At 36.1% G+C, this 21,795-nt stretch overlaps 1 long non-coding RNA gene and 2 pseudogenes across 3 annotated transcripts; all 3 read left to right on the forward strand.

The window, feature by feature from the left end:
* Positions 1 to 470: 470 nt before the first annotated feature.
* LOC120069821 lies at positions 471 to 2,845 on the forward strand. 3 transcript variants are annotated; one of them, XR_005479702.1, is made up of 6 exons: positions 472 to 799; positions 877 to 1,367; positions 1,564 to 1,690; positions 1,779 to 1,869; positions 1,982 to 2,016; positions 2,222 to 2,845. It is a non-coding gene; the product is annotated as an uncharacterized LOC120069821 (long non-coding RNA). The 3 variants fall into 3 exon arrangements; XR_005479700.1 differs by having other exon boundaries at positions 471 to 799; positions 1,779 to 2,016; XR_005479701.1 differs by lacking the exon at positions 1,982 to 2,016.
* A 3,185-nt stretch (positions 2,846 to 6,030) lies between these two features.
* On the forward strand, positions 6,031 to 18,506 carry LOC120069818 (annotated as a pseudogene).
* Positions 18,507 to 18,997: 491 nt separating this feature from the next.
* On the forward strand, positions 18,998 to 21,202 carry LOC120069819 (annotated as a pseudogene).
* Positions 21,203 to 21,795: the final 593 nt, after the last annotated feature.

The raw sequence follows: 21,795 nt of genomic DNA on the forward strand, positions 1-21,795 counted from the left end.
TCAATTTTATCATTTAGAAGTCGAATTTCTATGACTATTATAAGTTTGAAAGTCTAATTTTAACATTTGTAGAACTTACAAAGTCCAAATTTTATATTTAGCCTTCCAACTTAACGAGGCGGGTTCGATTCCCGCTACCTGCTTATCTTATCCTTATAGTATTATAAGTTTGAATGCATAATTTCATACCTATCATTCGATGTTATTCCAGTGAAAAGTCAGAATGAAAAGGATTTGACACGTGACACCATCTAGTCCGGTTTTGTCACCGGGTAAGAGTGACTAGCCCAACTAGGAGGTCTCTTCCGATTTTACCGTTGCATATATTTTTTGAAATGATTTGAAGGTTAATTATTTGAATGAATTAGAAGAAAAAAGAGAAAAAAGAGAAAAAAGAAGAAAAAAACATTTTTAAATGGTAGGTCGTAGGCGTGAAAAGGACCAATTTGACGTTTGAAAAAAAAAAGGGTTCAAACCCCAACCCTTTTCTCCGGTCGAAATCAACCTTGGATCTTCTTCCTTCTTTATCGTCATTTCATGACGTTCGTTGTCTCTGGCAGCGGAGTAGCCGGAGATATACGACCGAGACTTAGCTTTGATACTGTTTTCGATCGACTTGAATGGCTGAAGAAAGTAGTGGAAAAATGGATTGAAAGGAAAGTGAGAGAATTAGAGTAATTGAACGAACCAAATGTGAGGGATTTCTTGTGGCAGTTTTGGTACTTGGAGAGAAGATGAATAATGCCGGAATGCAACCGATCCTCTTAGGTCGAAGACGTTCTGGCGGAGGATCCCGGCGGTAAGTCAATGATAGCTGACTGTTTTGCCTCTTCTTTGGTTCAGACTCTCTCTCTAACAAATTTATGTTTGTAACAGTGAGAATTGATAAATCTCTTGTGTGTATGATAAAGCGCAACGGCAATGTAGAGAGAGAAGAAAGAGAACAGAGTTTCGGTATGGTCTTCATTTACGGGCAGATTCATCTCCTTTCCCCAATTCTGCCGTTAAAAACTCCCAATCTGTCGGAGAGAAAGACCTCGACTCCTTTTGCAAGAAGTTCGTCGAAGCGAGGATGTGTTGAGTTGGGTGAGAAATGTATGATTATGCCGTACGGACGCCAACGGTGCCGGCAAGAGACACACGATGTTTGGCTGTGAGAAGCATCGGGGATTGTGTACCGGTCGCTGAAGGACATTTTAGGCGACGAAGAAAGTGAAGTCGCCACTATCGTCGGAGCAGGTGGTGGCGAGCGGCTGAACATCGGGATGCTTGTATAAGTTGCGGTGCTGAAGATCAGTAACGAAGAAATATATGATCTTCTGGAAGGCTAGGGCTTGGTTGTCCCAAGGGTATTTATTGCCTCACAGGTAATATTATAAGAATCCCCAAAACACTTGTTTCTTGAATTGGGTTGACATAATATTTTGGTCTCTTTGGTCTGGTCTCTGTACATCTTAAGTTTTGTCCTATAGTTTTGGGAACTATTGATAGAGGTTCATTCTGTTGCAAAACTCAAAACATTTCATTCGAGAAAGGTCACTATGTGGAACTTTTTAACTGCAGGAAGGCTTTTCTGTGGAAATTAACTTCAAACTATTGGGAAGCTAGTTAATGCAATGGGAGGAGTATTGCATACAAAAGAGAAGTCAGTTTTGTCACTGCAAATAATATTTTGGCTACAGAATACACGGTCTTGATGCTACTTACTATTAATGACGACTTCAATTTGAACAATTCTCAATATCTATTAAATCATATAAGTTGCATTCATTGTTCAGCTTTGCGTTGTGGGGATAGAAGGAAGAAGGATGAACGATGGATGACCATTTTTTTTAGTGATAAAGGTGTATGACAGGCAGTGACATCAAGGTATTGAAGGTGTATTTAATTACATTTCTATCTTTCTGGTTTATAGATTTAAAAATTACAACATACATATTTATCCATGGATTTTATTTTTTACGATTCTATCTATCTCAAGGTATCAGGTAACTATGTCGCCGCTCCTCTTCCAAGGTTCCATTCACTTTCTTATTTCATCTCTTTCTGAATCTGCGCTTATTCTTTGTTTTATTACTGTATTATGTGATTTGGATTGTTATCATTCTAATTTGTGGTTGCTAGATGAGAATAATTTCTTTTGGTTCTTCGATTGTGTACTGTGTTTGTGTTTCCTATTATTGTTTATGTTGATTACATGATGTGTATATTGGATTTTCAGATTGATTTGATTCCGACCAAGCTGATTGAAGGATAGAAAACTGAAACCAGTGGTCTCCAGAAGAAGGTGTTTTTTCTCTCTCTTTTTCTTTTCATTTAAATTGTTCTGCTATTTTTTGGGATATTCGTATTTGATTTCGATTTTTGAGTAATTAGTGATTATTTTTATAAAAGAAGAAGAAACTGAAGGAGGGAAGAATGAAATTCTATAAAATGTATTTGTGTATGAGCATCAGAAGTTCCTATTATGAAGCTAGTTCGTTAATGTATTGATAATGTGGATGAACTTGTGGCATCTGGTGTGGTTGTTCAACGTTGCGAAAATGACATTCGGTTAAATGAGCCATTGCTGTTCTTGTTTTCAAAATTCAGTCGTGAAGTGCTTATTAAATTTATAAACTCGGCAGCCTTGAGGTTGAATTGTAAAGCGGGACAACTACCTTTCTTGAATCAGCTACCATTGGAAGGATACTTGAAAAGTAAGCTTTTTGGCAACCTGTGATTGATAAGTTTCAGATTAAGCTAGATAAATGGAGGATGTAATTTATCAAGGGGAGGAAGAGCTACTCCGTAAATCAGTCCTTTCTAATCCTCCAACATACTGCATGTCTTCATTTTGAATGCCTGAAAAGGTAGTTTCTACAATAGAGGGTATCATGAGAAAATTCGTTTGGGGAGGGGTCATGAAGGAGGCAAATTGAATCATTTGATTAAATGGGAATTAGTTTCTCGTTCTCAAAAGGATGGTGCCCTTGGTCTCAGTGGATTAAAGAAGAAAAATCTAGCCTTATTAGCCAAGTGGGGTTGGCGTTATTTAAATGAAGAAGTCTCCTTGTGGTGTCAAGTCATCAGAAGCATTCATGAAAGTGACAAGTTCAATTGGCACATAACAGATAAATCAAGTCCTAGTCTCCTAAGTCATTGGTTTAACATTTCTAGAGCTTGGATGAAAGTTGAAGCTCTAGCACTTTATAAGTTGGGGAATGCGAGTAGAATTGAATTTTGGCAGAATCCTTGGATTGATCGGCTGCCTCTGCCTGTGACTTTTCCAAAGCTTTACAAGGTAGCTCTCAATCCACAAGTTTCAGTAGCAGGCCACTGGGGTTTTGCTTCTTCTTCATGGGCAGTTATCTTTCGAGGATTATTTAAGGAGGATGAAGTTGTTGAATTTCAGAGTCTCCATAGATTATTATTTAGCAAAAGGGTGGTGGACGGTCATGATAGAAGGGTTAAGGTCGTTAGAAAACAAGGGAATTTATTCGTTGAAATCAATGGCCAATCACCTCTCTTTGTCTACATCTTTAGAAATAGGTTTGGAGAAAGCATCTCTTTCTTGATTGCTCATATGCTGGCAAATGTTGGCAAAGGTTATTTAAGGTCTTTTTAATAAGTTGGGTATTTAGCGGTTCCTTTCAAGGAAACATTTTGCAGGTTTTATGGGTCCCTTGTTGAAATCAGGTCCCAAGGTGCTTTGGAATAATGTTGTAAAAACTTTGCTAGTTGATTTGTGGTTTGAAGGAAACCAAGGAGTTTTCCATGGTAATGCATCGCCTTGGGTGGATCGTTTTGAGACGGCTAGAATAAATGCTTCTTTATGGTGATTTTTTAATGCTTATTTGGTGCAAGACATTAGCCTACACTGGAGCGCTCTTCTTCAGCCAGATTATTAGTCTTTATCTTTAGTTAGTCCTTTCTTTGATTTTTGAATTGTTTTGAGTCTCTTAGATACCACAGTGAATGTTTAGCGATTGCGTTTGCTCTACTCAACACACCAGATGGGTCGCCAATCATGGTAATGAAAAACTTGGGAGCTTGTACAGACTGTAATGCTGCAATCAAGGTGATCTCACAGATTGTTGAACGGGAAATTGTTGTTAGAGATTCAAGTAGGTTTCATCATTTTAAAGATGGGTTTTGCTCCTGTGGAGATTATTGGTGACCATAAAATCTAATGAGCAGTCTAAACTATCATCACAACAAGCAATGCACAATCATTCTCCAGAGATGAACTTAGAGATGCTTCTTTACACAATTTTACAAGGCAGAGCAAAATAGGCTGTGTCATGACTCCTTCCTCAAAAGCTTGTTCCGCTGCATATTGTCCAAATAAAAATTCAGCAAGGTCCACTCCACGAGCTTACACACCAGAACTTACAGGTTAAATTTCTTTACATATTCATCTGTCTTCTTTAATATCGTGGCGTGCAGAATTTTACCATCGTTTTAATAAGATCATCTTTTCTTCAAAGATTCTAAAACCTCTGCTGCAAGAAACCAACTTTTGCTTCCCCATTCAACCATAGACCTCCACTTTACTGTTCTGCTGCTTAGGGAATCTGACGTCATTTTTGCTTGTTTATAGCGACAAAAAAACATTGAATTCTTGAAATGTTGAAGCAGAAAAGTTGAAAGAGCAGGAAAATTTTCAAAAAACTACCCAAAATCTGTTTGCACTTGTGCAAGACTTTTATTTTTATTTTTTATTTTTTTAATTTATACAAAATCAATTTCAAAATTCTTTGATTTTCAAATCTCTTCAACTGTAGCTTTTGATTCCTTTTGTCCTAATTTTCTCTTGTTTGTGTTTCCTAATATTTATAATCTTGTTAAATTACAATTTTAATTCTTGAACTTTCATGTTTTTGTCAAAATTTTGTGTCTAATAGGTTTATGATATTTTTAACTTTTCTTAAATCATATTGATTTATTAGATATGAATTTTGGGATGCAAAAATTTCAATTTTTATGTTTAGATGCATGTATTTAAAAATAAAAATATGTTGAATAGGTCAAAGGCGTAATAGATTCATTTTTTAAAGTTTAAGGGACTTATTAGACACAAAATTGAAAGCTCAGTGTAGGGATGAACAATAAAACTAACATAATAGATGCATTTTTTTTTAAAGTTTTTACTAAAAGTTCAGTTCAGTTTAAAATCATAAGGAAACCAAATTTTTCTGTTTAATTTGGTTTTTGGTTTCAAAACCGAATTGAACCAAACCGTATATGTGTGTGTGTATATATATATATATATATATCTATTTATTTATATATATTATACATTATATTGATTATATTATGTATAAAAACCAAAAATCGTTTGATAAGTTATTTGGTTTTTAATGGGAATTAGGATTATGAAGAATTAGGGAGACAATCCTATTCTTGTGAAGTAGTGATGGACGCTTATTAGAGAACAGAATAATGAGTTCTTTTGGTTATTCATGTTTCAAATTAGCCATTTTAGTCTTTGAATTTTAAGAAATAGATTTAAAAGGTCCCTCTACAAGTAGATTCATTAAATTTAAATAGAAAATTTACTAGATGACTTATGTGGCAAGATGACTTGAAGGGAAAATTTAATTTTAATATTTCCCTCCTCTCTCTTCTTTCTCCCCCTATCTCCTCTTATTCTCTCTCTACAAGTGATTGCCATTTGAATGCAATTCTTGATTTAAATGCATTTTTCTTTTATCAGGGTGGTTTTGATATGATATGCAGTGGGAGGGATAAGATTGAAACTCCAGATCAGGTGAAACTCTTTCTTCCCAGAATTTTCATTTTGAGACGTCTTAGTTGTAGTCAAGGCATTAATTGACAGTTCGGTTCTATTTTCAGTTTAAGGAAGCTGAAGAAACTACTCAGAAGCTTGATCTGGATGGTCTTGATGTAATTGGTGGAGATGATTCCAACACAAATGCCCGTCTACTCGCTGAAAACTTTAGATATTTTTTCAGAACTATGAAATTTGTCTATTGTCTCCCTCCTTTTTGCTTTCTCTTTCTCACTCTAATTGTCATATATGGATAAGCTATTATATGTTATTTTTATTGCAGAAATATAAGGTTGAGTAATCAAGGGTACCATTTTTTTTGTGTGCAAAACTCTGTTATTTATATTCCCCTTCTTTCTGTTGTTTTCAAATTAGGAATAAGAATTTGAAAACCCGAGTGATTGGTTGCCCAAAAACTATTGATGGTGATCTCAAATGCAAAGAGGTCCCCACAAGTTTTGGATTTGATTCTGCTTACAAGGTACTCATTTCTCTTCATAACTCCTTTAGAATTCATATTTCGTTTGGACCCAACTTTGGTGACTGTTGCAAAGTTGAATTAGTTTCTTCAAGAATTCAAGGAAAAAATGGAATGTCGCATTCATGAGATGAGACTCTTAATAGGCTCTGCTGATGTTTATGCAGATATATTCAGAAATGATTGGTAATGTGGTGGTTGATGCTCGATCTACAGGAAAATATTACCACTGTAAGCATTTTGCTTAATGAAATTGAAACTAAAAATAGTTCTGATGTGCTGACATGTTCATAATAACTGAATTATTGACATTACCAGTATTTCAAGTTCAGATATGTTCCACTTTTTAAAATATATATTTAAAATAAATAATAATATCAATAATAAAGACCATCTGTTGCTTCATCTATAAAAAACAGAGCACTTCTCTCTGCTCAATTTTATTAACCTTCTCTATTTGATCTACCTGATGTGAGATACTTTTCATTTGTTGTGATGTTGATACCTTTTATTTTCTCACTCAAGTTTCAAGTTTATTATCATATGGCATTAACAGTGTACATATATCCATAGTTGGACAGCTTATGGGTCGTGCTGCTTCTCACATCACACTGGAGTGTGCTTTTGCAAACTCATCCAAATATTACTAATATTGGAGAAAAGGTAGCTGCTTTATTTAAACTACTTAAGATCGAAACCTTTGTCAAGGAGGACATTTATCTCCACATGCTTTACCAGATAGAAATCTTTGTCAAGAAGGGCATTTACCTCCACATGCAACCCTAGGGTTGTTTATTCTCTTTGAGAACTAGATTTTGTCTCAATAATAACTAATAATCCATGCAACATATACTCTCATGTAACCATGAAAATTGAAATTGTTGAGTTAGTTAATATATCCTGTTTTAGAATTTCATCTTCTTGCATTTTTACATGGAATGGTAAATATTAAACAAAACTTAAGGGTAAAGATGAAAATTTGTGATAAACAAAGGATTCATTGAATTAGGTTGAAACTTTTAATATGGTGCAATGGAACTAAGTATTGACATCCCATATCATATTCAATTGCCTAAGTTGTCACACCCCGCCCCAGACTACCCTCTGAGTCTGAGAAAGGGCGTGACTGCAGCAGTTATCAACCCATTTGTTGACACTTACTGCCTAATAGTTCTTGCGAAATAACTTTGATACCAAAATATAACTCATGTACAGCGGAAAACCTTTTAGGCCAAAAATTTATTAATTCAGAAACATAATCTGTTTAGAGTAATTACAACACTAGATTCATAAGTCCCAAAGCTTAAAACCATAGTCCCTATATGAACAACTGTAACATGTGTACAATATTTATAGTAACCACCTAACCGACGGGTTACAATATCCTTATCCTTTAGTGGCAGAGCAGATGCAGAGCTATCTCCTGAGGATTTGACCGCTACCTAGGGGAAAGGAAAACATTTGAAAACGGGGTGAGCTTGCTAGCTTAGTGAGTGACTTAAGAAAGATAACTGATTCCCATGCAAAAGTCTCAATAAAGAGATTAAACTGAAATATAAACTTCTACAGTAACCTTGTACTGCAGTATAAACATTTTCCAAGCATAAAACATATAAAACTGTTTTTATCAGAAAACATTAAAACTATTTCTCAGTTGAGAATAACCCTGTTGTGGTTAAAATCCCAACACCAATTGCTAGTCAAGAGTGAACCCATTTGCTCAATCTCTGACTCCAACTACCTACGTGCATGTGGCCATACTAAGTGCTCAGATACCTTCTCAAAACTTGGTCTTCAGTATCGAGTTGCTAAGATACTTTCTCAAATGTCCTTCGGTATCAAGTTGGTCAGATACCTTCTCGAATGTCCTTCGGTACCAAGTGGTCGGATACCTTCTCGAATGTCCTTCGGTACCAAGTTGGTCGGATACCTTCTCAAATGTCTTTTGGTATCGAGTTAGGCGGATACCTTCTCAAGTGTCCTTCGGTATCGCGTTTTAAGTAAAATTAGTCATAAATGACTTTCTCTTTAAAGCATGTAAAGTATAACACATATAAAAACATGGCTTTAAAGATACTAACGCATGTTGGATATATGTAACACACATAAATAGCTTTTCAACAAACTTTCCATACATGCACGCATTTAAAACATAACTCATGGTTTGCTTGGAAATTACTTTGTAAAACTAGCTGGCATGAGAATAATCTTTCTTTAAAACATGCTTTCTTTAAAACATTGTAAATATTTTTGTCAAATATTTTAGTCACTCATCTTGTCGTCTAGGAACTTTTCACTCTAGAAGTTTCTTGTTTACCTCGGGCTCCCTTTTACACCCCTAAAATCCAGATTCAATTTAAAACTCAGATTACTCATAGTTCTCAGCCTTATTTTGAGATACTTCCTTCTACAACCATGTTCTAAAATATCTTAAGAAGCTTACCCTAAAATCTGAGCTCAGAACTCCGTATGGTTTGGCCGGAATCACAAAATCTTCAAGACTGGCCCAAGCTTACCGGACAGCCTGACCCTTCTATCTTCTTCTCAGTTTCCAGCTTGATCCCCTGGAGCTTTTTCTCCAGTAGCCCTACCCTGAAAACTAGACTTGCAGAGCTTTCAGGTGGCTTTGGAATCACTCCAAACGCACGAGTATTCTAGGAGAACTCCTCGTCCCATGTTGATGCTGTTTTCCAGACTTCACTGTCCACTGCGTCCCCTTTGAAACTCTATGATCAATGCATGGATTTGCTATCAACGCAATGTTTTCTTAGCTTTCCCACTCTTTTTAATGTCTTTTTGAGTTGTGATCCAAAAACGAAGTCCTTGGCCCTATTTATAGGCGTCCAAAAACTCTCCAAGGTCGACACCTCCTCATCCAAGTGTTTTTCTTAGCGTCTGCCACTTCCAGCCTTCTCCACCTACTGCTTGAGGCCCACACCATCAATGCAACTTTTGATTTCAGAATTTGGATAAGATCTGTCTCTTATACACATCTAGATGTGTATAAGAGACAGGTCTGCCACTTCCAGCCTTCTCCACCTACTGCTTGAGGCCCACACCATCAATGCAACTTTTGATCAACGCAACTTTAGGTGTCCTTCTCCTACATAACCAATGCATGAGGCTTAATTTTTGCATGCCCTCTTGTGCAACCACCTCATTTGCTTAAGGCTTAAGGTTTCTTCCCAAGAAGCCACATGTTTGATGACGTCCCCCATATGAGCTCATCCTTCATATGCGTCCACAAACTCTTGGATGTTCAACGCATAGCAACTCTTGGTTCCACTTGGTTTTCAACTCAACACCATCGCAACCCAACTCACTTGGTCACCGCAAGTCTTAACCATCGCAAGAGCCTGCCACCACCAATGTATAGGATGGTCGCTCGTCCTCAACGCATAGCTCGCTCGGCATCATCACATGGCTTGCTCGGCAACATCGCATAGGTCGCTTGGCATAGGCGTTTGGCATCGACGCATGGGTGCTTGGTATGGGCGTTTGGCATCGACGCATGGGGCGCTCGCTTGGTCCAATGCGTCCATCGCGACCAACGCGTCCGCACGCCCTTTGCACCGTTGACCCTCGTGCCATCTTAATCCTTCCAACGCATCACTTTCAACTTTCTTCCTTCAGCCGCATACCACCCATCCAACGCATTCATCACAACCCTTCCAATGCATCCATCACATAGGTTATACTTAGCCAATTTTTTATGTTTTTTCCCCAAAAGTCAAGCTTTCAAATACACATTTTTCTTCTAATTTTTCACCCTTTTCTCTACCATTACACATTAGTTTCCACATCAACCTACTCACCACACTGGTCTCAGTAGGGAACATACTCAAGTAGAGAAATTAGGATTCAGGGTTCACATAAGTGATATCGGATGCCTTTTTTGTCAGCTTTAAAAATTTGTTCTCTACCACTTAGTTGTAGTTAACTCATGGAGATTTATTGGTTTTGAATGTATGTAGGCGAAAAAGTTCCAGACAAAAAATAATGTATTTTGAATGTTGACTCATTTATTAATAGAGCTTTAGTTTATAGGGTACATCAAATTTACAATGTGTTTTGCAGGTTGCGGCTAAGAAGCTTACCTTGAAAAACGTTACAGACTACATTGTCGATGTAATTAGGAAACGTTCTGAACTTGGTTATTAATTATGGTGTTATACTTATTCCCGAGGGTCTAATTGACTTCATTCCGGATGAATTTCTCTTGTTATTGTAACTAATTGTATTTATTTCTTTTGGTTGTATGCTCACTATCCACTAAACCCAAGATTCTCGAGATCAATATGTCATTCTTGAACTGATATCATTTATAACTCGCTTTCTACAGGTGCAACAGCTTATTTCGGAACTGAATGAAATTCTTGCCCATGATATTATAGATAGGTTATGGAAAAAGAAATATTATAGATGAGGATAGGTTATGGAAAAAGAAACTTACTACTCAATCTCATCACCTTTTTGAATTTTTCCCTTAAGCAATCCAAGAACAATTGTTGCTTGAAAGAGATCCACATGGCAATGTCCAGGTAATTGTTTTTACTTTTTGTTTTATACATGTCTTTCCATGAAACTAAGTTGGAAAAGAGAAGGCAAAAAGGTGCATATAATGGGTGGCCAATTCAAGGGGCAGTCACATTTCTTTAGGTACTTATTCTATTCGTGCTTGAACTTTTGCTGTTTTACTTAAACGCTCCTGTTTAATAATTTAGTGATAACACATATTATATTTAGCACTTGGGTAGTAGGCAAATCAGTTGAGATCTCAAAAACATGCATGTTGATAAATGCATTAAGATTTTTTAAATTCATATTTGATAATTAGGGGATACCAAGTATCTAGACTTCCATTATGAACTCATAAAGAAAATGGCCAATCAAGTGATGGGTTAGGCTTACAGCTAATTGACTTTCAAATGTAAACTTACGAATGGTATGAGCGAATGGCCACGAGATGATATGGAAAAAATTGTACTTTATTGGTTAGTGCTCTGTGTGTTATCTCTGTTTATTTCTTCTTTTGTCTTATAGGTATGAAGGAATGTGTGGTTTACCCATGAATTTTGATTCAACTTATTGCTATGCTTTGGGTTACACTGCTGGAGCTCTCCTCCAGAGTGGAAAAACTGGACCAATATCATCGATCTGTCTATCCCACTTCTTGTACCTTCTGATCATTTTAGTCTCTAACCTTTTAACCTTTCATTCTTTTTCTTGTTATCAGTTTCCTCCATAGATTTTTTTCCTCGTTTTTATTACTTATAAGTTAGTTATGCATACCCGATAGGAAATTTGGCTGCTCCAGTTGAAGATTGGATGGCTAGCGGAACTGCATGGACTTCGTTAATGGATGTGGAGAGGAGATACGGTATGATTTCTTCATGAAAACGTGCATTCCTGTTCTCATGTTTTCTTGAATAACACGTTAATAATTTTTTTTCTAGAATATTTTTTATGGGGAATAAGAAGGGAAATGACAAACAGAGTATCAATAATCCAACCAAAATGAGAACAATGGAGTTCACTAGAAGAAAAAAAATGAAAGATGAAAAAAAAAAAAAACTCCCCAATCTATATTAAAAAGACATCAGTTTTCTAGTTGATGAAACTTAAAAGGTTATTTTTTTTTTTTGAGTATCCAAATATTTTACTAGTTACTAACACAATACTAAGACTAATCAAGGTGCATGTAAGATCAGAAAAACAAGGATAAAAATGGAGTATCTTTTCTCTTAACAATTTTGAAAGGCTTTGGATTGATAGAACATTTTCATGAAGTCTAGTTTAATATTTATCATTTGATGACCTCTTTCTAAAGGTAGAATTCATTTGACAGGTAAGTTCAAGCTTGTGATCAAGAAGGCAATGGTGGAACTAGATGGTTATATGATCTCTTTCTAGAGTAAATTACGTTTCCTTTAATCTCCTTCCCAGTTTTATAATTCACGCCGCACCATTTTTCATGTGAGGAGGTCAGATCAGAATCCTACCATTAATTATGCAAGTTCAAATCTAAAAGAAGAATGGAGCAGGTGATCTGGATATAGGTATCTTACACTACCAAATTGATGAAAATCGAACCTATTTTTCAGAATTTAGATAAGATATTTTAATTAAGTTTCGATCAAATTCCATAGGACACCAATGCACACACAAGCCGCATCGCTTAAGGCATCCTCGTCCATGCACGCGTCCTTGCCCACCTAACCTCAACGTGAGGCTCGGCTAGCGCGTAGCCCATGCACATAGTTCCAATAGAAACACAGAAAATAAATCATGAACTTTACAAAGCTCAATGAGTGGAATCATAAATACAAGTCTTTTTCAGGTCATAAGCTATCACGAGGTTCCAATGCAAACCTCCATCATTCCATGAAACTTTTCACAAACCTACACACATGGTAGATAGTTAACATTTCACATTTAAAAATATTCATTAACCTATGTGTACATAGTTCTCCCTTTCATGGGCTCAGAAGCTAGGCCCGTCGGCCCTCTGACCATCCCATTCAAGGTTTTTCCTTCCCACAGGCTCAGGAACTAGACTCTTTGGTTTCTTGACCATACTGTAAGGATTTATTTTGGGCTCAGGTTCTAGGTCCATAGACCCCCCCGACCATCCCAACCTCATATTCATCTCATAATATAAACTACAACATATTAATTCTAAATATATTTAAAAGAGTAAAAGGGGAAACCACTCATAGTGACCTACTGAGATTTCTTTTTCCTCCCAGTTCACCCGGTTTCCCTTACTCTTTTGCTAGACCCTATTTCAGATTTAACTTTAAGCTTAGATTATTCACTCTTTCGGGCCTTATCTCAAAACATTTCCTTCTTAAAAAATGTGTGAAAATGTCTTAACTAGTTTACCTTAGAGTTTCGCCTTGAAATTCCTTGGTGATAGTTCGGAGTCTCAAGTTCACTCCCCTTGGCTTGACTGTTTCCACACTGGTAAGCACCTTTCGATTTCCCTTGAATTTGATAGCCTTAGAGTTAGAATTTCATTAAGCAGTCCTCACACCAAATCTATATTCAATTTAAAAATTTTTGGTCCAAAAATCACCTGATTTGCATGAGTAGTTCGGAATAACTTCTTGTTTGAATTTAGCCTAGGTGTCTATCCGTACACTCAGCTTCCTTCAGTGCCTCTGTTTTGACTTTCGTCCATTCAGCACCTCTTTTCCTTCGTTCAACGCATGAATGGCTCTTACTTACTCCTTTCTTAGTGATCTTTATGAACTTAAATGGTTTGTGGATTAAAGTGAAGTGTTCTGCTCCTTTTATAGGCATCTCACCCCTTTTCCTTTACCCGACACCTCCTCCTTTGATCATATCTAGGCATATTCCTCTCATTCTGCCAACGCCCAGCCTCATCCACCTCCTATTTGATATGTCTTCTTCATGCATCGAACTCACTTTGCATGAATATTTATTCATCCAGCTCCTACTATCTCTGTTTCAAACTTCCGTCGATAACACCATTTATCCTGATGAGCTCATCAATCTTGCGTAACGCAGTTCTCAGTACCGCTCCATCATTTAGTTCCTACATCTGGCACTTAGCTCCAACAACCCGTCGTGTAGCTCAATCGTTTAGTCAACGATCTCGCTCTCAACGATCTCACGCATAGCCTATCGCTTAGCTACTGCGCGCATCGTTTACCTCCATCGTTTAGTGCTGATGTCTTATTGTCCAACGTATCCACTAATTGCTTAGCGTCATCGCCTAGTGCCCATCTCTTAGTATTTTGCCTATCGTCTAGTGCTATCGTCCAACTTCTACGCTTATCGTCTAGCGCTATCGTCCAGCTTCTACGCTTATCGTCTAACGCTTACACTGATCGTGTAGTACTTTGCCTATCGTATAGCCCGATTGTCTAGCACGTCACTTCTCATCGCTTAGCTCCGCGCATTGCTATACGATCGCTTACCTCATCGTTTAGCTCTCCGCATTGCTACACAATCGTCCAGCGCCTGCCTACACAATTGCCTACCTCATCATGTAGCGCCACTCACTTACTAGACAATCGTCTACCTCATCGTATAGCACTGCTCATTTGCTACACGATTGTCTGCCCAGTGCCTTGTGTTCAACCTCTCACTTTCTTTGCCCTTGCTCACGCATTCTCAACGCATGGCGACTTTCATGCAATGTGTTCAATTTCACAATTTTACACATGATTGTCCCTGACTTAGTTTTATTTTATGCGTTTTATACCAAACGCCTGGTTTAGTGTTAACCTTGCACTTAGTTAAATTTCCATTAGTTAAATTCCAAACTTTTTGAAGAACATTTATTCAACACTTAGAGTTCTTCCTTTTTGGCATAAGGTTTCATACCTAGTCAGGTTCTCCTAGTTATTAGCTTAAACAGGGAAATAGGAATGCATGTTTCACATTTACAATGGAAAATTCATTTAATTAGAGCTGAATGGATATGTGTATCAACTAGGTATCTTCATGATTCTGTTGAAGTGTGTATCTAAAATGGAAAATATATTTAATTTTCTTGAAGGGATTTCTAGCTTTCACTTGTTAGAATTATTAGTGTGAATATATGCAGTCTTGATGGGAAGTGATTGTCATTTGAATGCAATTCTTGATTTAAATGCATTTTTCTTTTATCAGGATGGTTTTGATATGATATGCCAGGAAGGATAAGATTGAAACTCCATATCAGGTGAAACTCTTTCTTCTCAGAATTTTCATTTTGAGACGTCTTAGTTGTAGTCAAGGCATTAATCGACAGTTTGGTTCTATTTTCAGCTTAAGGAAGCTGAAGAAACTACTCAGAAGCTTGATCTGGATGACCTTGCTGTAATTGGTGGAGATGATTCCAACACAAATGCCCGTTTCCTCGCTGAAAACTTTAGATATTTTTCAGAACTATGAAATTTGTCTATTGCCTCCCTCCTTTTTGCTCTCTCTTTCTCACTCTCATTATCATATATGGATAAGCTATTATATATTATTTTTATTGTAGAAATATAAGGTTGAGTAATTAATTACTCTAGGGTTCCATTTTTTTGTGTGCAAGACTCTGTTATTTATATTCCCCTTCTTTCTGTTGTTTTCAAATTAGGAGTAAGAATTTGAAAACCTGAGTGATTGGTTGTCCAAAAACTATGGATGGTGATCTCAAATGCAAAGAGGTCCCCACAAGTTTTGGATTTGATTCTGCTTACATGGTACTCATTTCTCTTCGTAACTGCTTTAGAATTCATATTTTGTTTGGACTCAACTTTGGTGACTATTGCAAAGTTGAAGTAGTTTCTTCAAGAATTCAAGGAAAAAATGGAATGTCGCATTCATGAGATGAGACTCTTAATAGGCTCTACTGATGTTTATGCAGATATATTCAGAAATGATTGGTAATGTGATGGTTGATGCTCGATCTATAGGAAAATATTACCACCGTAAGCATTTTGCTTAATGAAATTGAAACTAAAAATAGTTCTAACGTGCTGACATGTTCATAATAACTGAATTATTGACATTACCAGTATTTCAAGTTCAAATATGTCCACTTTTTTAAAAATATAATATTTATAAATAAATAAATAATATCAATAATAAAGCCCATCTTATTGCTTCATCTGTAAAAAAACAGAGCACTTCTCTCTGCTCAATTTTATTAACCTTCTCTATTTGATCTACCTAATGTGAGATTGTACTTTTTCATTGTTGTGATGTTGATACCTTTTTGTTTCTCACTCAAGTTTCAAGTTTATTATCATATGGCATTAACAGTGTACATATATCCATAGTTGGACGGCTTATGGGTCGTGCTGCTTCTCACATCACACTAGAGTGTGCTTTGCAAACTCATCCAAATATTTCTATTATTGTAGAAAACGTAGCTGCTAGGAGGACATTTATCTCCACATGCTTTACCAGATAGAAATCTTTGTCAAGAAGGGCATTTACCTCCACATGCAACCCTAGAGTTGTTTGTTCTCTTTGAGAACTAGATTTTGTCTATAATAACTAATAATCCATGCAACAGATACTCTCATGTAACCATGAAAATTGAAATTATTGAGTCAGTTAATATATCCTGTTTCAGAATTTCATCTTCTTGCATTTTATATGGAATAGTAAATATCAAACAAAACTTAAGGGTAAAGATGAAAATTTGTGATAAACAAAGGATTCATGGAATTAGGTTGAAACTTTTAATATGGTGCAATGGAACTAAGTATTGACATCCCATATCATATTCAATTACTAAGTGATATCGGATGCCTTTTTTGTCAGCTTTGAAAAATTTGTTCTCTACCACCTAGTTGTAGTTGACTCATGGAGATTTATTGGTTTTGATTGTATGCAGGCGAAAAAAATTTTCAGACAAAAAATAATGTGTTTTGAATGTTGACTCATTTATTAATAGAGCTTTAGTTTATAGGGTACATCGAATTTACAATGTGTTAGGGTTGTTTGTTCTCTTTGAGAACTAGATTTTGTCTCTATAATAACTAATAATCCATGCAACAGATACTCTCATGTAACCATGAAAATTGAAATTGTTGAGTCAGTTAATATATCCTGTTTCAGAATTTCATCTTCTTGCATTTTTACATGGAATGGTAAATATCAAACAAAACTTAAGAGTAAAGATGAAAATTTGTGATAAACAAAGGATTCATGGAATTAGGTTGAAACTTTTAATATGGTACAATGGAACTAAGTATTGACATCCCATATCATATTCAATTATTAAGTGATATCGGATGCCTTTTTTGTCAGCTTTGAAAAATTTGTTCTCTACCACCTAGTTGTAGTTGACTCATGGAGATTTATTGGTTTTGAATGTATGTAGGCGAAAAAATTTCCAGACAAAAAATAATATGTTTTGAATGTTGACTCATTTATTAATAGAGCTTTAGTTTATAGGGTACATCGAATTTACAATGTGTTTTGCAGGTGCGGCTAAGAAGCTTACCTTAATGTTACAGACTACATTGTCGATATAATTGGTAAACGTTCTGAACTTGGTTCTTAATTATGGTGTTGTACTTATTCCTGAGGGTCTGATTGACTTCATTCCGGAGGTATTTCTCTTGCTATTGTAATTAATTGTGTTTATTTTTTTTCGTTGTATGCTCACTATCCACTAAACCAAGATTCTCGGGATCAATATGTCATTCTTGAACTGATATCATTTATAACCCTCTTTCTACAAGTGTAGTAGCTTATTTCGGAACTCAATGAAATTCTTGCCCATGATATTATAGATGAGATAGGTTATGGAAAAATAAATATTATAGATGAGGATAGGTTATGGAAAAAGAAACTTACTACTCAATCTCATCACCTTTTTGAATTTTTCCCACAAGCAATCCAAGAACAATTGTTGCTTGAAAGAGATCGACATGGCAACGTCCAGGTAATTGTTTTTTCTTTTTGTTTTATACATGTCTTTCCATGAAACTGAGTTGGAAAAGAGAAGGCAAGAAGGTGCATATAATGGGCGGCCAATTCAAGGGCAGTCACATTTCTTTGGGTACTTATTCTATTTGTGCTTGAACTTTTGCTGTTTTACTTAAATGCTCCTGTTTAATAATTTAGTGATAAGACATATTATATTTAGCACTTGGGTAGTAGACAAATCAGTTGAGATCTCAAAAATATGTATGTTGGTAAATGGATTAAGATCTTTTAAATTCATATTTGATAATTAGGGGTACCAAGTATCTAGACTTCCATTATGAACTTGTAAAGAAAATGGCCAATCAAGTGATGGGTTAGGCTTACAGCTAATTGACTTTCAAATAAAAACTTACGAATGGTACGAGCGAGTGGCCACGAGATGATACGAACAAAATTGTACTTTGCTGGTTAGTGCTTTGTGTGTTATCTCTGTTTATTTCTTCTTTTGACTTATAGGTACGAAGGGATGTGTCGTTTACCTGCGAACTTTGATTCAACTTATTGCTATGCTTTGGGTTACACTGCTGGAGCTCTCCTCCAGAGTGGAAAAACTAGACCAATATCATCGATCTGTCTATCCCATTTCTTGTACCTTCTGATCACTTTAGTCTTTAATTTTTTTAACCTTTCATTCTTTTTCTTGTTATCAGTTTCCTCCATAGATTTTTTCCTCGTTTCTATTACTTATAAGTTAGTTACGCATACCAGGTAGGAAATTTGGCTGCTCCAGTTGAAGATTGGATGGTTGGCGGAACTTTATTGACTACGTTAATGGACGTGGAGAGGAGACACAGTATGATTTCTTCATGAAAACGTACATTCTTGTTCTCATGTTTTCTTGAATAACACGTTAATAATTTTTTTTGTAGAATATTTTTTATGGGGAATAAGAAGGGAAATGACAAACAGAGTATCAATTATTCAGCCAAAATGAGAACAATGGAGTTCACTAGAAGAAAAAAAAATGTTGACTTCCTCTCAAATCAGGAACCAGCAATCCCGACTCACACAACTCTCAAATCTCACTGGCACAGGGAACACAAAAGAGAAAAATTAATGTTGACTTCCTCCGAGATCAATTTTGTAACATTCTTAAATCAACTTTATTTCACCAACCAATTCAGTAATTTTGCATTCATATAATAGGATATAACATCACATCAATCAATAAGAAAGAAAACTAAAAGAAGCTTGAGCATAATTCAAAATTATTAGGAGATTGAGGTTCTTGATCATAGATATTTTTATATAGCACTTGCATCAAAGATTCAATTTGTTAGTGTTCACAATTTAAACGAGCTATGTGTTCGTCACTTGTGGAAAGACAGAGTCAGATCGTCCAATCACGAGTGAAAGATTTTGTCCGTACGTTGAAAGCTTCTATACGATTACATGTGCATCTAGTGCAGTGGCTTGGAAATAGACAAAGCAACCAAGGCTTTAGACACTCGTTTTGCTTTATTTACTTCTTCCTCTCCCTCTTGGTGGTTAGAGTTAATTTAATATATAAAGAAACTAACCATATCTATATAAATTGACATTAATTAGCCAATATCGAACTCAAAAACAAAAAAACAAAAAAACAATAGATAAACAAAACATTAGTTAGTGAAATTTAGCTCTACTTAACAAATATGAAAACATTAGTTAGTCAAATTTGGCATCTGTTTTGGTTGTAAAGATACTGTCTCAAATATAGTGGATAACACCTTAGCTTTCCTTAGAAGTGGCCAAGAAATTGATCATTCAAGAGAGCACTATTTTGAAGATTTACAGCAACTAGAAAAATATATTTTAGCTGAATAGTCTGTGTTCTACGTGAGGTTAGGACTTTCTTCAGCACTGGTGATGCAATGTGGTGCTTATTGATTTCTGACATGAATTCTCTTGCGTGTGCAATAGATAGCGACCCATGTAATGCACTTGTCTGTGATGGGACTTCGAATGAGAGCTCGTCTAACTCTATACCCCAGTTAAAAGCAGACGTCAAAAGCTCCGAGATGAATCTTCCTAAGCCCGTGAAGCCAATTTCTCCAATCAGCTGTGCTCATGGTTCTCAATCTGATGGATCAGCCACTCTAGGAGTTTCTAGTATTACAAAACCGAAGGACCCATTATTTTCAAGTGGACCATTTTGAGAGAAAGAAGTGCAAAATTCCACCTCTGATATTGTTGAGGAATCATTTAATGTGGCTGGAAACTCTCAAGCTTCTGTGTCCGAAGAAAAAATTGGAAGCAGTAGAAAGGTTCATTCTAATGTAACTAAGAGAGAATACATGCTACGACAAAAGTCACTTCATGTGGATAAAAACTTTCGAACATATGGACCTAAGGGCTCATCAAGAGTTGGAAAGCTGGCTGGTTTGGGGGGTTTAATGATAGATAAGAAGCTAAAGTCTGTTTCAGCTTCCACTGCAGTAAACTTTAAAAATGCTTCGCTGAAAATAAGCAAGGCTATGGGAATTGATGTGGCCCAAGACAATGGGAACCATAATCTTCCCACCCTCAACATTCCTTCTTCCTCTCCATCATTTAACTTGGAAAATATTAACACCATCTCTCCTTTTTCTAAGACCAATGTACCAGCTTCAATGCCCGTACCTAGTTCACCACCTGCATTACCTGCAACTAATACTTCATCTGTGCTACCAACAACTGATATTGATCTTTCTCTTTCTTTGCCTGCTAAAAGTAATCAACCCTCATTGCCTATCAACTGCAATGCTGAGTCTTCTACTAGTAGTTTTGTGGAGAAACCTTATGAAAAGTCCCTTGGACAGTGGTTTCCTAGAGATAAGAAGGACGAGATGGTTTTGAATCTAGTGCCAAGAGTTCGGGAATTACAAAATCAGCTGCACGAGTGGACAGAGTGGGCAAATCATAAGGTCAGGCTGCAAGGAGGCTAAGTAAGGACAAGGCTGAACTCAAGACTTTGAAGCAAGAAAAAGAGGAAGTTGAACGCCTGAAAAAGGAGAAGCAGACTCTGGAGGAAAATACAATGAAGAAACTTTCTGAGATGGAACATGCATTGTGCAAGGCTAGTGGGCAGGTTGAACTTCCTAACTCTGCTGTTCGGAGGCTTGAAGTGGAGAATTTTGCACTACGACAGGATATGGAGGTTGCCAAATTACGTGCCAAGGAATCAGCTGCTAGCTATCAAGACGTTTCTAAGAGGGAAAAGAAAACACTGATGAAAGTTCAATCATGGGAGAAGCAGAAAATGTTGTTTCAAGAAGAACACACAGCCGAAAAACGAAAAGTGAAACAACTAATACAGGAACTTGAGCACGCCAGAGACCTACAGGAGCAACTTGAGGTATGTTTTAACAAGTAGTTCGTAATTCTTATGAGTTTTACCTACTGTCTTTTATTGCCTTAATTATTAATTTTGACAACTTGGAATAGAACTGATATGTCAGAAGAAGAATGACAATATATTTGGGTGTTAATCCAAAATTTTATTTAGTTGGGCTCTTCATGGGGTGTTCTTTTTGTATCCTCTTCGAATTCTTTCTTTTTGTATCAACATGCATATTTTTTAGATCTCAATTGTTGTTTTCAAATTAGGAGTAAGAATTTGAAAACCCGAGTGATTGGTTGCCCAAAAACTATTGATGGTGATCTTAAATGCAAAGAGGTCCCCACAAGTTTTGGATTTGATTCTGCTTGCAAGGTACTCATTTCTCTTCGTAATTGCTTTAGAATTCATATTTCGTTTGGACCCAACTTTGGTCACTGTTGCAAAGTTGAAGTAGTTTCTTCAAGAATTCAAGGAAAAAATGGAATGTCGCATTCTTGAGATGAGACTCTTAAACTGCTGATGTTTATGCAAATATATTAAAAAATGATTGATAATGTGATGGTTGATGCTCGATCTATAGAAAAATATTACCACTGTAAGCATTTTGCTTAATGAAATTGAAACAAAAAATAGTTCTGATGTGCTGACATGTTCATAATAACTGAATTATTGACATTACCAGTATTTCAAGTTCAGATATGTCCATTTTTTTAAAAATATATATTTATAAATAAATAAATAATATCAATAATAAATACCATCTTGTTGCTTCATCTATAAAAAACAGAGCACTTCTCT

The sequence above is a fragment of the Benincasa hispida genome, unplaced genomic scaffold, assembly GCF_009727055.1.
Source record: "Benincasa hispida cultivar B227 unplaced genomic scaffold, ASM972705v1 Contig617, whole genome shotgun sequence".
Taxonomy (NCBI): Eukaryota; Viridiplantae; Streptophyta; class Magnoliopsida; order Cucurbitales; family Cucurbitaceae; genus Benincasa; species Benincasa hispida.